General features: G+C 40.6%; 1 long non-coding RNA gene across 4 annotated transcripts in view; it reads right to left on the bottom strand.

Annotated features, from left to right (window-relative positions):
* LOC123595302 overlaps positions 1 to 17,964 on the bottom strand; it is a 546,512-nt gene that overhangs the window by 212,453 nt on the left and 316,095 nt on the right. The window lies entirely within an intron of this gene.

The following is a 17,964-nucleotide window of genomic DNA, read 5'->3' as shown; positions in this document are numbered from 1 at the left end:
GGATAAAGAAATTGTGGTTTATATACACAATGGAATACTACGTGGCAATGAGAAAAAATGAAATATGGCCTTTTGTAGCAACGTGGATGGAACTGGAGAGTGTGATGCTAAGTGAAATAAGCCATACAGAGAAAGACAGATACCATATGGTTTCACTCTTATGTGGATCCTGAGAAACCTAACAGGAACCCATGGGGGAGGGGGAGGAAAAAAGAAAAAAAAAAAAAAAGAGGTTAGAGTGGGAGAGAGCCAAAGCATAAGAGACTGTTAAAAACTGAGAACAAACTGAGGGTTGATGGGGGGTGGGAGGGAGGGGAGGGTGGGTGATGGGTATTGAGGAGGGCACCTTTTGGGATGAGCACTGGGTGTTTTATGGAAACCAATTTGACAATAAATTTCATATATTATAAAAAAAAAAAAAGAAATAAAGGATATATACAAAAAAAAAAAAGAAACAATATTTTATATAGCTTTGGTTAAAATAGTCTTATTTTTTAATGGAAAATAATTCTGGTTTATAGCCAAATTTATGTGAAAAGACAAGCCATTATTTTGTTTTCTTTGATATAGATAACATTCATTACTATAGATTGCTAAAATTTTGTATTTCTTTAGAAAGTTGATGTTTCAAGTAAATGGTACATTTAAACCCCCCAAAAAACAAAACAAAACAAAACAAAAAAAACGACCATTGACAATACAATCTTTGGCCTAGCTTACATAAAGGTATGTGCCATCTGGCACCACTCAGATCCAGGAAAACATCCATCTCTTCTGATGAGATGGTAGTTGTCCTCGGAAACCAGCCCACTCAACTCATTGTTTCTCTGCTTACCATGGTTCCCAGAAACTCGATGTCAACTTTTCAGCTACCCTCCAACAACTTACATGTCCTTGACATTTTGTCTACCAACAGGGGTCTTCTATACTGCCTCACATACATTTGGAAAAGAAACCTGGATTAGGAATAATAAATCAAAGGGCAAGAGGAAAAGAAATGAGTCACTACGTGCTTTATGGGAGTCAAAAGAGTTGAGTCAAAAGAGAAAGTACTTGTTCGTTGTTGAAGACATGATACATTATGTTTATCTTAGACCCCACAGGTCTTCATTGTACAGATGAGGAACCCAAGGCTCAGTGGGTCAAAACTACCTGCCCTAAAGTGTATCATTTGGTGAATGAGAGAACTAACACATGAATACAAGTCTTTCTGCTTCCATACGCTTCATGGTATGACCTACAAATACCGAAGGCAGTGAGTGGTATCAGATAATTCCTAATGATGGAGACATGTAAGATATGTGTGTAATAATACATTCTATACTGCTATTTCTACTTTCCTTCAGCTCTGGAATTATTGCTAAAATCACAGACATAGTAGAGAATGAAAGATTCCATCTACGTTCAACATTTTATCTGCTCTAGAAATGTTTCTGGAGCTCATATATAATTGTAAGATGGCATACCACCCAGGTGTATCATTAACCTCTTTTTTTAAATTAAAAATGGTCTTATTTTATTTTAAAGTTATTTACTTTTGACACAGAGAGAGAGAGAGACAGGGCATGAGCAGGGTAAGGGCAGAGAGACAGGGAGACACAGAATCTGAAGCAGGCTCCAGGCTCCGAGCTGTCAGCACAGAGCCCGACGCGGGGCTCGAACCGTTGCACCTTGAGATTATGACCTGAACCAAAGTCAGACACTTCACTGACAGCCATCCAGGCACCCCATAAAACAGGTTTTGAACTTGGTAGACTTTCTGTACTTACCTCATACCAACATTTAGAAGTACTTGCAAGTGAATTAGAATATCAATCATTTCAATCTCGTATTATTTGTTTTGAAAAGCAGATTCATGACGGTGGAGTCAGGAGAAAGAATCCCTGAGAAACCACTGCTTCCCACTGGCGTGCACCGTTGTTGGGAACAAAGCTCAAGCCACAGGGCCTTCTTTCTCAAAACTGATCATTCCTAAATCCAACCATGGCCCTGCCTGTGCTTAACAAGGGGTATTAGTAGGTTTATATCTCATGGAGCAATTTTACGGGAGTCACCAAGTCACAATTTTCAGATAATAAATTTCCGCATTTTGGTTCGCATGGGCGTTACCATGTAAATAGCTGCCTCTGTGACCAGTTGGTGGGTTCCAAGGGACTTCTCTGTCTCAGTTGCTCAGGGCACATATGGTGACAAGTATTTATTCTGGACTCACAAAAAGTTTATGTGAGAACACAGGCACGGAAAAAAGTATTAAAGTCAGGGGTGATTTCCAATGTGGAATGAGAGAGAGAGGGCACACAGTGGTCATAACGGAACAGACTTGATCAGAATGGTGCCTATGTCAGAGCACAGCTACACCCATACTACTGTCTTCAGGAGGGAGAGCACTGGAATTAAATACATCTACAAATTCTTCATCTGGGCCCAGATTTCACAAAATTCAAAGAGGCGGATGAGTTCAAATTAGCAACTGGAAACTTCAATAGAAAGCGTGGACTATACATGTTTCCTGTTTTCAAACCGGATGGAGATGGGTCAAACGTGTTAATCTGCCCCGGTGTAGTCGTATCTAAAAATAACAGTGGGAGAAATTTACACACCATCGATACAACTCAGTTTGCTCGGGAAATGAAGCAGCCTAACGTGCTTCAGGTCCTCAATGATTTCTAAACAGCTGGCGAGGATTTAAAAATCATCAAAGGCGCTTATTAGTAACAAGCTCAGTGTCAAACTTGATGGATTGGTGCAGCTTTGTGTTTTCAGTTTACAATCATTTCTGTGGTGACGGAGAAGGGACACGTGCCGAAAAATGGTGGTGAGTTCAGCACTGACTCACGGAAGGAATGGAAAACAACCTCACACACAAGTCCAGAACATGAAGTTGCTCACAGAAAAAACTGCTGTCTTATATTCCAGTAGAGATAGAGGAACACGCAATGACATTACTTCTCACACTAGCTATCATCAGTGTTTGATTTGTCACATGCAGTCCTATGGCTAGACGTGGGCCGTATGTGGGACTTACCCACTAACAGGACTTGCAGAATGAACCGGTAAGTTACATAAGAAAGTACTAGGTCTTGGTTTGTGCTATCTACCCGCTGACTCTTCACCGCCTGGCACGGTGTTTGTGTCTGAGGCTTCTGAGTCCCCTCTCTCTTACTGAGCAGGTGACACTGGATCAACCAAGAAGAACACATCATCACTTATGGTCTATATGGGCTTTTCTTCACCCATTTAATTAAAAAACTAGAGATTTCACAGAGATCTACAGGGGGAAACTCTTCAGAAACATGTACCCACCACTGTCCTTTTCTGTGAAAAAAATTATCAAAATAGTTCTGCATATGTACCTTCTTATGTAGAAAATTATCTGTTCTTATAAAGTTTTCAAATTTACTTCCATAGACTTACGTCATTCCTTCTAGAACATGTTTAATTTCCCCTATTGTTTCTTTATTTCACATTTTGGATTTATGCTATCAACAACTTTTAAATTATATTATTCATTTTACTCATTTCCCAAAGAGTCAACACTTGGGTTTATTATTTGTTTTCTTTTTTTTTTTTTTTTAAGTTTATTTTTGAGAGACAGCGTCAGCATAAGCTAGGGAAGGGCACAGAGGGATGGTGAGAGAGAATCCAGAGCAGGCTCCTTGCTGTTGGTACAGACCCCACCTTGGGGCTCAAACTCATGACTGTGAGATCAGGACCTGAGCCAAAACCAAGAATCTGATGCTCAACCGACTGAGCCACCCGGGAGCCCCTCATTTGTCTATTTTCTAATGCTTAATTTCATTTTACTTCTTTATCACTTTTTTCTTTTTTAAATGCAGATTTTTTCCAGTTTAGGCTTCCCTGCAAAATTGAAGGAAAGCATTAGTTTTATCTTCAATTAAGTTCAGCTGAATGCTCTTTTCTTTCCTATTCATGAATTACTGACACTTACGAAATTTCTTCGAAGTGTATTTCAGCTACCCACAATAAAAATATTATTTTCTATAGATTTTGGATTTTAAGTTTCTATTTTCTCTTTTACTCTACGGTTAACACTTGGTAATTGGTTTAATTTTACTTTTCAGGAGTTTTGTAAACTTTGTTACTGATTTATCATTTTATTGTTTGTGAACATGGTTACCGGTTATTGTATCTACTCTCTGGAATCTTCTGTGTGTGTGTGCGTGTGTGTGTGTGTGTGTGTGTGCGTCTAAGTGTGAGAACCTTTTGTTTTGAATAGGTGGATAAATGTATCTCATTCACATTCATTGCTGTGACATATGTCAGCTATTTCTATATGTATATATATTTTATTTTTGAGTTTTTGCTTCTAAAATTTTTTCATTATATATATATATATACACACACACATATATATATATACACACACATATATACATATATATGTATATGTATGTTGAGTTTTGATAGTAGCAATGAAAAGGAAGGAGGTTCTGGAGGTATTTTCAGTAAAAAAAAATTTTAAAAAGCTGACATTGTGCCCTTCTACTAATCAAAAAGAGCTAGAGACTAAGACTCAAACAGATTTAAGAAAACTTTAGAAACTATCTGGAAAGAATGCTAATTTGCATTTCTCTTTTGTGCTGGATATTCTATTTTTTAACTATTTTTTAATGTTTTTTTTATGTTTGAGAGAGAGAGAGAGAGAGAGAGAGAGACAGAGACAGAGACAGAGCACAAGCAGGGGAGAGGCAGAGAGAGAGGGAGACACAGAATCCAAAGCAGGTTCCAGGCTCTGAGCTGTCAGCACACAGCCTGATGCGGGGCTTGAACCCACAAACCGCGAGATCATGACCTGAGCCGAAGTTGGATTCTTAACCAACTGAGCCACCCAGGCACCCCTTGATATTCTATTTAAAGGAAGGTTAAAATAACGGTGAAACTCTGAAGAAGAGAGGAGTCACACTGGCTTTTGCTCTTGACAATAATTTGCAAAGATTTCAGAAAGAAATCATTTTTAAGAGAATCTTCAAATTCTTAGGAATAAACTTCATGTTTAAGGAGAAAAAGTTTGGAAATTTTGTTTTAAGTTGCTCATCACTAGGGGCACCTGGGTGGCTCAGTCGGTTGAGCATCCGACTTCAGCTCAAGTCCTGATCTCACAGTTTGTGCGTTCAAGCCCCTTGTCGGGCTCTGTGCTGACAGCTCAGAGCCTGGAGCCTGCTTCAGATTCTGTACCTCCCTCTCTCTTTGCCCCTCCCCACTCATACTCTGTCTCTCTCAAAAATGAAATAAAAACATTAAAAATTAAAAAAAAATACATTTAAGTTGCTCATCACTATATCAAGATGGGCGTCATTGGCTTTTGAAGGAAACACTATTACTTTCTACCAGAGACAATTTGAAACATGCTACATTAAGAAATTCTGTACAAAAATTGTCTTTGACAGAACTGTTGTGTGACCGAATTGTTTCTTCTATCATGATGGCTCATCAACTGCTTTTGCTTTATCAGAGTCACAATCCTTTACCATCAAATTATTCTGCCTAAATTCTTTTAAATTAAAATTCCCTAACCATAAAATTCATTTAGCATATCATTATGTTTTGCTGAACCCACTGTTTTTAATTAACTTTTTATTTCCATTTTTTTTAGGCAGGTAAAAAAAATAGAAGAAATGAATCTGAAGGACCATGCATTTAAGCTCACATATTTTTACAATCTTCCATTCTTACAGAAAACTTTTTTGGTAAGTTTCACCTTAACAGCTAAAAAAAAATTAACATTTCAGATCCTCTTCTAGCTTGTGGATTGAAAATATTTAGTATGATCTTTGACACTGACTATGCATTTTAAAATGTTTACTGAAGGAGAAGTAGCTTTTATGTCATGAAAACGGCAACCAGCCCACTGCTAACAATAATTCATGGCATCCCAGGGCAGGCTGCTTGATTTCTCTGGAATAATCTTTCTCTACAGTAAGAGTTTCCGGCAATGGTTTCTGAGGTCTCTAATGGGTTGTGGAAGGGGAACAAATGATGACACCCTATAATGTGCTTTATTTGCCATAAGGATTATCTTGGGAGAAGTTCTGAAAACCCAGTGGAAGTTGCCCTTCGTAAAAGAAATTTACATGTATCAGGGGAATCTCCATACCCTCTCAGTGGTAGCAGGAACACAAGCATGACTCTAACTTTCTAAAAACTGTTATCAGCAGAGAAGACAAATAGTATCAACAGACAGTAAGTAGCAAGTGGGTGGAGAGATTGTTTCAGAGATATCTAAAGTTAAAAAAACATTCTCCATTAGTGCCATTTACCATTTGTATTACGATAATGGTGACTAACATTAAAATGGCAAGTTTATGATGTAGGCATGTATCATTCCAAAACCTGGCTAGCATTCAATGTGAAGTTATAGTTAAAATTTTAGCTTATTTATTATTGTTTTTATTTTGAAAGAGGCATAGAGAGCAAGCAGGGAAGGGGCAGAAAAAGGAGACAGAATATCCCAAGGATGCTCCATGCTGTCAGCACAGAGCCCAATGCGGGGCTCAAACCCATGAACTGTGAGATCATGACCTGGGCCAAAGTCAAGAGTCGGACGCTTAACCGACTAAGCCACCCAGGTGCCCCTATAGTTAAAATTTTAATAGCTACAATCTAAAATGTTATGGGTTTCCAATATGCAGTCATGGAAAAAAGGGGAAAACAGACAACTTAGTTAAAAAAAATCATCTATTTTGTTCTTCTCTAAGTTATTGATTATTATAAAGAGGTCAAGCAAAAGTCTCTGGACATATCCCCAAGTCCAGAGATGGGAAGGGATTCAGACCCCTCAGAAGTTATTAAAATTTATTTGCTGGAATGATTCTCTAGTGTATAAAGAAAGATAAAAAGCTTCTGCACAGTGAAGGAAACCACAAAACTACAAGGCAACTGACGGAATGGGAGAAGATATTTGCAAATGACATTATCAGATAAAGGGTTAGTATCCAAAATCTATAAAGAACTTAAAAAACTCAACCCCCCCAAAACAAATAATCTAGTGAAGAAATAGAAGACATGAATAGATACTTTTCCAAAGTAGACATCCAGATGGCCAACAGAGACATGACAAGATGCTCAACATCACTCATCATCAGGGAAATAAAGATCAAAACCACAATGAGATACCACCTCACACCCGTCAGAATGGTTAACAACTCAGGAAACAAGAGATGTCGGTGGGGATGTAGATAAAGGGGAACCCTTTTGCACTGTTGGTAGGAATGCAAACTGGTGCAGCTGCTCTGGAAAACAGTATGGAAGTTCCTCAAAATATTAAAAATAGAACTACCCTATGGCCCAGCAATAGCACTGCTAGGAATTTATCCAAAGGATACAAAAATGCTAATTTGAAGGGGCACAGGCACCCCAATGTTTATAGCAGTGCTATCACAATAGCCAAAGAATGGAAATAGCCCAAATGCCCGAAAGAGCCCATCGAATGATGAATGGATAAAGAAGATGTGGTATATATACACAATGGAATATTACTTGGCAGTGAAAAAGAATGAAATCTTGCCATTTGCAACAATGTGGATGGAACGAGAGCATATTTTGCTAAGTGAGATAAGTCAGTCAGAGAAATACAGATAAATGATTTTACTCATATGTGGAATTTGAGAAACTCAACAGACGAACATAGGAGAAAGGAAGGAAAACCGAGATAAAACAGAGGGAGGCATACAATAAGAGACTCTTAAATACAGAGAATGAACTGAGGGTCGGTAGAGGGGACATGGGTGGAGGGATGGGTTAAATGGGTGATGGGCATTAAGAGGACACTTGTTGGGATGAGCACTGGGTGTCATATGGAAGCGATGAATCCCTGGGTTCTACTCCTGAAACCAAGACTACACCGTATGTTAACTAACTTAAGTCAAAAAAAAAAAAAAAAAAAGAATGAGATTTTAAAATGTGAATACCATGATTTTCTTCTTCAAGACAAGGGTCAAGATGTGGTAGGGGGGTGTACGTCTTGGGTGTGCTTGTGTTACAGAATATGCTTGGGCCTCCCTGGATCCTAAGAAGAAACAAAAAAGCAAGTCTAACAAGTGTTAGACTAGAGAAAGAAGGTGTATGATTAGTAGGGAAAAGAGTCATCACACACAGTTTAAAGAAATCCCAAAGAAAAGAACTTGTAGTAATTCTTGGCAGAAAGGATAAAAATACTGAGATGTTTTAAGGTTTGTTCATATAGGTTATAAAAAAAAAATGTTTTCTTTCATGAAATGTGGTTTTCTAACCAGGACACATTCATAATTTAAGATCAATTCCAGGCTTTGCTTCATTTAAAAAATTAATTAAAAAGAAATAGGTCTCAAAAGAGAGTTGCCTGTGAGCTGTAAATCTCAGAGCTGGTAGCCTGTATAACCTGGAGTTTAACAGCCTCACTCTCACAGGCATGTTCTCAATGATTTTTAACTTGCCCAAAGCATACACATCTCTAAGTGTCTAGAGCATTTATTCTGAGCACACTGATGAACGATAAAAGGTAACATTAGATTGGTATCATTAAAACATGAGAACTGAGGGCATAGAGCACGTTACACTTCTGAGATAAAATGAAACAATGGGCATTGCAACATTGAAAGGGCAGCTTACGCATTAAGTTGAAAAATGTGTAAGTAAAAAATTTTTTTTAATGTTTATTTAGTTTTGAGAGAGAGAGGCAGAGTGCAAGCAGGGGAGGAACAGAGAGAGAGAGGGAGACACAGAATCCAAAGCGGGTTCCAGACTCCGAGGTGTCAGCACAGAGCCCGACGCAGGGCTTGAACTCACGGATCGCGAGTTCAGACCTGAGCCGAAGTTGGGTGCTTAACCAACTGAGAAACCCAGGTGCCCCTGGTTGAATTTTTAAATACAGCAGAAACTCAGTTTGAAAACCAAAGCACATCTGATTTATAATAATGAGACTCTCATCAGAGACACAAGCATTTGTGGGTTGTAAGGAGTCAGCTTCAAGAAAAGCAAAGCCTTTTTCTTTTCTTTTTTTTTTTTTTAATACCAAGAGCAGAGTTTATGGAAAGATTGTTGACGGTATCAGAATTGTATTTCCTACGAAAAGAAGTAGGTGTTTGACCTTAATGGACTCAAGTAATCTCGCTAGAATGTGCAGTCCTTGGGTATTTGGTTGACGTCCCTACTGGTCTTCCCATCATCCTGCTACACAATTTACAGATATGCCCACACATGTCTTTCCTCCTTCCTCAACATGCTTGCCTTCTAAATCCATTTATAACTTCATTCTCACGTCCAGATCCATATTTCAATCTACCAACAAGGTGTCTCTCCTCGCTGGCCAACAGATGTCTCACATTCCTTGTATCCTACATCTGACTGACTCCTTCACTGCCAGCCCCTGCATCATACATACATGCCAACCCTCTTCTGCTCCCTACTTGGGTCAGACTCAGGGAAGGAGGCATGCCTTTAGTCTTCTGACAACCTCTGGCCTTCATCACGGACTTGCAAGTCATTCGATCACAGTCATTACACTCCAAACTTAAACAGTCTCCAAGTCCTGTTAATCAGACCTAAACGTGTATGGAGGCATGTATTTTCAGAGTTTGCACGGGATGTCTCTCTCTGTCCTCTGGTACCCATGCACACAGGGCACTTGTAGTTGCATCCTCTCCGCTGTCCAGCCTAGCCAGGTCGTCTGCCTCTCTCTACCGCGTCCTCCAGACTGTCTATAAAACAGCCATTCTAGAGTGCAAATGTGACTGCAATTCTCTGGTTTACCGTTCTTCAACTGTTGTCAACTGGCAATAAAGATCAAGTCCACGTGATCAAGCCTATGTTTCATGAACTGGCCTATCAAACTACCTCTCTAGTTTGCCGTGTGCCTGCCTGTATGTTTTATGCCACAGACACACATAATTATCGCTAAGTTTCTAGCAGTAGAGAAATGCCCATGAGTAATGTAGCTATGTCTCCTGCCACCTTAAAAACCATTTCCCTGGCCAACTATTTATATTTAAGGCTTGGCTCCAATCCATTAAAAAAATGTTTTTAATGTTTATTTGTTTTTGAGAGAGAGAGAGAGAGAGCACGCATGAATAGGTGAGGGGCAAAGAGAGGGAGACACAGCATCCGAAGCGGGCTCCAGGCTCTGAGCTGTCAGCACAGAGCCCGACATGGGACTCAAACCCACGAACCATGAGATGATGACCTGAGCCAAAGTCAGACGCTCAACCGACTGAGCCACCCAGGCGTCCCTCAAAACCATTTCTGAAGTAAACTTGTCTGTGACTATGTATCCCCACATGTTTTCTCTTCACCTTAAACATATATGCATGGAGCGCAATGATCGTTTTGGTTTTATTTGTTTTCATATGAGTCACCCCACGGAAGACTATGGTGGGGTTATATGGAGGAGGACCTTTCACTTTTCATATTACTTTTATTTTGTGTGTGCCAAGCACAATGCCTACTATTTTCTGAGAGAATAAAAAGGGACGTTGCATTCACATATTATCTGGGTTTTTGTCTCTCACTCTGAACTAACATCAGATCCAAAAAAAGTGACCTCAAGCTCTGTCTTACTGGAAATGGACGTATCTTTAATCACTGAAGTCATTTTTGTCAATGAAAGCTAGCACTCTGTATTCGCACCTCCTCTGGTCTTACGTCAGGTCAAGACACCAGATGCGATAAACAAGCCATTTGGAAGATTTCCTGTGGCTTCTGCGGGTCCAAGGATTCCAAACGTGACAGTGGGGAACTCACGTTGAATCTGCACCTAGACTTAGTAAGTGGGTCCCGGTGGTCAAGTCATCAGTGATGAAGACCCAGGAGTTTTAAGAGACCTGGGTTTCCAAAACATCACTAACGATGACAAGGGGCTACCCTATTTCCTGAGAGCTGCACATAAAAGGGATTTCGAGAGGTTCAAATGCATTCATTGCTTCTCAGCTTCTGTGTGGAAAGGAAATCACAGGCACGCACTGTTTGTTCATCTTCTCAGATGTCTTCTTGCGATGAGGTCATGGCCTGCAGACAATGCTCTACCCAACGTCGCGTAACAAAGAAGGCCAGGGAAGCAACTGCTCGTTCAAAATGAGAAACCACAGTGTCTACGTGAAGAGTGCCACCATCACCAAATTCAGAGTCCCGGCATGTTTGCTTCGGCTTCCTCTGGTTTCCCCCAACACAGTGGAAGGAGAGGGGCCTAATTAAATTTTTTTTTCAACGTTTTATTTTATTTTTGGGACAGAGCATGAACGGGAGAGGGGCAGAGAGAGAGGGAGACACAGAATCGGAAACAGGCTCCAGGCTCTGAGCCATCAGCCCAGAGCCTGACACGGAGCTTGAACTCCCGGACCGCGAGATCGTGACCTGGCTGAAGTCGGACGCTTAACCGACTGCGCCACCCAGGCGCCCCGAGAGGGGCCTAATTAAAGGTAACAAATGCATACGCAAATCTAGCTGTGATGACTTCAATAAATAGGTGAGGATAATCAAGCCTGGACAGAGAACTCGCTTTCCAAGTCTGGAATTTGTGATGAGAAGTTCCTCTCATCACTACCCAACGCATATTCATTTTTCATGACTCTCAAGTTTACAAGACAATTGCTTCTTGACGCCATTTCCTGCCCATACTAACAGTGCAGAAATCACGAGAGCATCCACATAGGGAAAAAAAGGGTACAGTTAATAAGGTACGGAGTAATTATCCAGCTATGAGAAGCAGTGTGTAAATGTTTAGGTTGGCAAAATTCCAGAGAACAATGATTTGGCCGCCAAAATAATTCTATCCTAACAGTTTAAGCATATGTACAAGGTGGTGGGGGGGCATCTTTCTGTTTACTTTTGCTTTAACCACCTTCTGAGAAAAATACATTAAGTGATAGTTTAAAACACACCCCTGCCCTTGAATCTCTGGTGCAGGAGACTGGGTAAATTACATTGGACACTCTGTGATCATGGCGCGTCACCGCACTGGTCCAGGTAGAGATCCTCTGTCCTTCACGATGTGCTCCCTTTCACCTGTATCCCCTTCCTGTCTCATCGGCAACGATGTAATATGTGCCCTATGAGCTATTTGCTCATCGCCTTTTATGAAATATTTTCATAGTGTTTCATGTTTATGTAAACAACATTTATCTATATCCCTTTCTATGTGTGCATTTTCACACCAAGCTGTGCTTTTACGTTCTGTCCATTTTGCTATGTTATTTACTTCTCTGTTGCTGCGTCACCAACTACCACAAATTTAGAGACTTAAAACAATAATCCCAGCCTCTCTGCTCCATGTGCCCAGCCAGAGGGTGGTAGCTCCTTTTCTGAAATTGGAACCTCTAGGTTACTATTCTACATTTTCAGCTCTGCCCTGAATTCCATCATCACAAGGAACCAGATTCGACCAACAACCTCAGGGAGCTTAGAAGCAGATCCTGCCCCAGCCACCCTTCCAGACGAGATCGGAGCACCAGCTGACACCTCAACTGAAGCCATGTGAGACCCTAGCAGAGGACTCGGCTAAGTCACGCCCATGCTCTGGCCCCATGGGAACTGCAACACCGCAAATGTGTTTTATGCTGTTCCGTCTGTTACACAATGATAGGTAACTCATGCAATTCCCAATAATGGCTCTAGCCTCCTCACAAAGTTAACCCTCTGCTCCCGAGATAACCTGGTGGATCAAAAGCAAAGAGGCACACAGCTTCCCTTGTTCTTTGCTGCTTCCTGAAACCCCAAGCTCCATGATACGAAAGCAGAATCCTCCTGGCCTTGATATCAACCTTTACAGCTCTAGGTTCACAAAGTCGAACTATTCTGACTCCAATCCTTGATCCAAACCAGTGACCCTGAGCAACCCACTGCCATCGTCTACACAGTGATTATGATAGAACCCATCCCATGTTTATACAGAGAAGATGCAATGAGGTCATTCATGAACATATGCAAGGCATCATCACCCAGAACTTACCAAGTATTCACAAAACATTAGCCAGAGAATTACTGCTGCTGAGTGAAATTTAATGATAGACTTGTATGCTACAGAGACTACTAGGTTCTTAGTGGGTGGATGGAAAAGGCAAAATGAATAATTAATACCAATTAGCAGAGATCCCTGAAGGAAAATGAAGGAACCTATCAAGCCATTCCATGTTTGGACACAAAGGGTGCCTGGACTTTTTGTTTCCTCTTGACTTCTTGATTTCAGATTGATCTGAATATTCGGTGTCCTCATGTTTAATATTAGATATCTACACCATCGAGCCTCATCAACCAGAAGGAGCACTCTCCTGCATGCCAGAAGGAGAGGGGCCCCTTACACAGAGACACAAATTTCACTTTGAACCCTATCAGCCCCTTCATGTCACTCCAGCAGAGAAGGTTTATCTTGTTGCCAAAGTTTAAAACTGAAAACACCTCACCTGTAAGCAGGAATATGGCTAACTGAAATTCCTCCCTGAGTCATGCAAATTTACAACGGTGTTTATTCACATAAAAGGGGCTGCATACGTCACCCTTTTGAGCAGAATAACTGTGGACGGGAATGACCATCTTTTCTCTTTCTCAAATCCTGGAGGCAAGAAGCACCTTTCCTCTTTTCCAACAGTAGCCACTTCTCATTATCCTGATTTCTGGGTCTGACTAGCTCACCCTGCGTTTGCAATAAACACACATTTTCATGAGGTACCCATTCTCTAATCTCTCCAGGGATCATGCCTGAAGGCCTTCTTCCTCCAATAAAACCACAATGCAGTCTTTTCTAATAGGCACTTTCAAACAGGATAATAAATGTCTGACATAACAAGACTGACCTTGCCACAAAGTATGATGACGGCAGAAACTTACAAAGGTGATTTTCCGTTTTGGAATTTATGAGGAACAGCACGGGAGGCAAAAGAGCCTTTTTCATGGTGCAGCACACTACAAAGATGGGAGGTGTGGACAGATCCAAGGGCAAACAGAGCAGGGTATTCTCCTACAGAGTGATAATGGCATCATGTAGGGAATAGATGACTACGATTTGGGCCCCATCGAGTTTTGGAAATAAAGGTTTGCTGGAACACAGGCACACCTGTTGTGTTGTATTGTTTTTACAAATTACGTATCTCCGGGTGCCTATGCGCTCAGACAGCAGAGTTGGGTGGCTGAAATAGAGACTGTACAGACAGAACTAGACCCTGTCCCCAGCCTTAGTGGTGCTCTCCAAACAATGGCTATTTTTCCATCCCTTAGGCAGATAATTTAAAGAAAGCAAATTAGGAGAACTATACACCAATTTCCCTGATGAACATGGATGTAAAAATCCTCAACGAGATATTAGCCAACCGGATCCAACAATACATTAAAAAAATTATTCACCACAACCAAGTAGGATTTATACATGGGATGAAGGGCTGGTTCAATATCTGCAAAACAATTAACATGATTCATCACATCAATAAAAGAAAGGACAAGAACCATATGATCCTCTCAATAGATGCAGAGAAAGCATTTGACAAAATACAGCATCCTTTCTTGACAAAAACCCTCAAGAAAGTAGGGATAGAAGGAGCATACCTTGAGATGATAAAAGCCATATATGAGTGACCCAATGCTAGTATCATCCTCCATGGGGAAAAACTGACAGTTTTCGCCCTAAGGTCAGGAACAAGACAAGGATGTCCACTCTCACCACTGTTATTCAACATAGTATTGGAAGTCTTAGCCTCTGCAATCAAACAACACAAAGAAATAAAAGGCATCCAAATCGGCCAGGAGGTCAAACTTTCACTCTTTGCAGATGGCATGATAGTCTATATGGAAAACCCAAAAGATTCCACCAAAAAACTGCTAAAATTGGTTCATGAATTCAGCAAAGTTGCAGGATATAAAATCAATGCACAGAAACTAGTTGCATTCCTATACACCAACAATGAAGCGACAGAAAGAGAAATCAAGAAATCGATCCCATTTACAGTTGCACAAAAAAACATAAAATACCTAGGAATAAATCTAACCAAAGAGGTGAAAAATCTATACGCTGAAAACTATAGAAAGTTTATGAAAGAAACTGAAGAAGACACAAAAAAATGGAAAAAGATCCCATGCTCCTGGATAGGAAGAACAAATACTGTGAAAATGTCGATACTACCCAAAGCAATCTACATATTCAATGAAATCCTTATCAAAGTAACACCAGCATTCTTCACAGAGCTAGAACAAATAATCCTAAAATTTGTATGGAACCAGAAAAGACCCCGAATAGCCAAAGCAATCTTGAAAAAGAAATCCAAAGAGAAGGCATCACAATCCCGGACTTCAAGCTATACTACAAAGCTGTAATCATCAAGACAGTATGGCACTGGCACAAGAACAGACAGATCAATGGAACAGAATAGAAAACCCAGAAATGCACCCACAAACGTATAGCCAACTAATCTTTGACAAAGCAAGACAGAATATCCAATGGAATACAGACAGTCTCTTCAGCAAGTGGTGCTGGGAAAACTGGACAGTGACATGCAGAAAAATGAACTTGGACCACTTTCTTACCCCATACACAAAAATAAACTCAAAGTGGATGAAAGACCTAAAGGTAAGACAGGAAGCCATCAAAATCCTCGAGGAGAAAGCAGGCAAAAACCTCTTTGACCTTGGCCGCAGCAACTTCTTACTCAACACGTCTCCGGAGGCGAGGGAAACAAAAGCAAAAATAAACTACTGGGACCTCATCAAAATAAAAAGCTTCTGGGGGTGCCTGGGTGGCTCAGTCAATTAGGTGTCTGACTTTGGCTCAGGTCATGATCTCACGGTTTGTGAGTTTGAGCCCTGCATTGGGCTCTGTGCTGAGAGCTCGCAGCCTGGAGCCTGCTTCGAATTTTGTGTCTCCCTCTCTCTCTCTCTCTGCTCCTCCTCCGCTCATGCTCTGTCTCTCTCTCTCTCTCACCTTCAAAAATAAATAGAAACATTAAAAAAAATTAAAATTCTGCACAGCGAAGGAAACAATCAGCAAAAGTAAAAGGCAACTGACAGAACGCGAGAAGATATTTGCAAACGACATATCAGATAAAGGGTTAGTATCCAAAATCTATAAAGAACTTATCAAACTCAACACCCAAAAAAACAAATAATCCAGTGAAGAAATAGGCAAAAGACATGAATAGACACTTCTCCAAAGAAGACATCCAGATGGCCAACTGACACAGGAAAAAATGCTCCACATCACTCATCATCAGGGAAATACAAATCAAAACCACAATGAGATACCACCTCACACCTGTCAGAATGGCTAACATTAACAACTCAGGCAACAACAGGTGTTGGCGAGGATGCAGAGAAAGAGGATCTCTTTTGCATTGTTGGTGGGAATGCAAGCTGGTGCAGTCACTCTGGAAAACAGTATGGAGGTTCTTCAAAAAACTAAAAATAGAACTACCCTACGACCCAGCAATTGCACTACTAGGCATTTATCCACGGGATACAGGTGTGCTGTTTCGAAGGGACACAGGCACCCCCATGCTTATAGTAGCACTATCGACAATAGTCAAAGTACAGAAAGAGCCCGAATGTCCATCAACAGATGAATGGATAAAGAAGATGTGGTATATATATATATATACACACACAATGGAGTATTACTCTGCAACCAACAAGAATGAAATCTTGCCATTTGCAACTATGTGGATGAAACTGGAGGGCATTATGCTAAGTGAAATGAGTCAGAGAAAGACCAAAATCATATGACTTCACTCACATGAGGACTTTAAGAGACAAAACAGATGAACATAAGGGAAGGGAAACAAAAATAATACAAAAACAGGGAGGGGGACAAAACAAGAGACTCTTAAATATGGAGAAGAGAGGGTTACTGAAGGGGTTGTGGGAGGAGGGATGGGCTAAATGGGTAAGGGGCATTAAGGAATCTACTCCTGAAATCATTGTCTCACTATATGCTAACCAATTTGGATGTAAGTTTTAAAAAATAAAAAATAAAATAAACAAAACAAAACAAATTATGTTTCTGTACCTTTCATAGTGGGTGTTATTTCAGAGAAAAGGAAAGATAGGAAGAGACGCCCCTGGTCAGTGTGCTTCTGTAGCTAACAAGTACTTATTTTCTATAGAATATTTACTAAATGGAGGCCTAGCTGAGAATTTCCCAGTATTTTGTTTAATATATTATCAAACCGTCAGGATATATATATATATATATGTATATATATATATATATATATATATATATATATATATATATAAAGCATTAAACCATCAGGATAGATGTACGTTAAAGTTTCTGATAATTTTTTGGAGAAAAAGTTATTTCAAACAGGATCCCAAAGTAAAAAAGTCGGATAACTGACTATTTATACCTTTAGGTGAACCAGATCCTGAGAATGGGATCAGGGTCAGACTATCCTGAGTTTAAACCATGACATTAAATAATAAAGTACAACTGAAGTAGAATAGAGGTTGCCGTGTTGGAAGAAGGGAACGTTGAAATGTAAAAAGTACGAAATTACCATAAAATAAATGGGAAAGAAAGAAATCCTGCTAACTGTGTGTCAGGCATCGGATACGACTTTTATGTTTTTCACTGTGGGGCCACAGAAGCTGGGGCGAGCCACCGGTCCCTTTAAAAACAGCTCTGCGCAAAATCAGTGGCATGGCAACTCTAACCCACTCGGGCTCTTTATTGGTTCTCCCGTGTGACCGTGTCTCAGCGGGGACACCCAGAAGGCGACCCTGTCATTGGCACACCTCCCGCCCGTGTCTCCAAGCCACCTCTCGCCTGCTGGACTGAATGCAGCTGTTCATCCCTAACCGGTGTGTGTCTGGCCCCACCTGCACACCTCTGGTGACACGCATTTGCATGACCTTCGTGTTCGCGGCAAGTGAGAGGGCACTTCTCCAGCACCTCCTTTCAAAGGCTCAAAGAGCTCTATGAAGAACTGCCAGGACTGAGGACACAGAGTGTATTCAGAGTGTCTGGCCGGTGAAAATGCAGAGGTCTAGAGTTCC

Source organism: Leopardus geoffroyi, chromosome X, assembly GCF_018350155.1.
Source record: "Leopardus geoffroyi isolate Oge1 chromosome X, O.geoffroyi_Oge1_pat1.0, whole genome shotgun sequence".
Classification (NCBI taxonomy): Eukaryota; Metazoa; Chordata; class Mammalia; order Carnivora; family Felidae; genus Leopardus; species Leopardus geoffroyi.
This window is presented reverse-complemented; position numbering and strand designations above follow the sequence as displayed.